A 219-nucleotide genomic window follows, 5' to 3' on the forward strand; every position below is an offset into this window, starting at 1 on the left:
GAAAATAATTCTACCGAGTTCACTTAGGCATTACAAATAAGGGAGAATCATGAATGCAATAAGATACAGGCACTTCATAGAGGGCACTTAGTAATCACATTCCAACAGCTTATGAAAAAGTTGCAGTAGAAAATTAGAAAATTGCCTGTCTCTACTTGTTAAAGTAATAGCAGTACTGATGAGAGTTACAGAGAAGATAATAAAGATAATAAAGATGAC

This window comes from Penaeus monodon, chromosome 19 (genome assembly GCF_015228065.2).
Source record: "Penaeus monodon isolate SGIC_2016 chromosome 19, NSTDA_Pmon_1, whole genome shotgun sequence".
Taxonomy (NCBI): Eukaryota; Metazoa; Arthropoda; class Malacostraca; order Decapoda; family Penaeidae; genus Penaeus; species Penaeus monodon.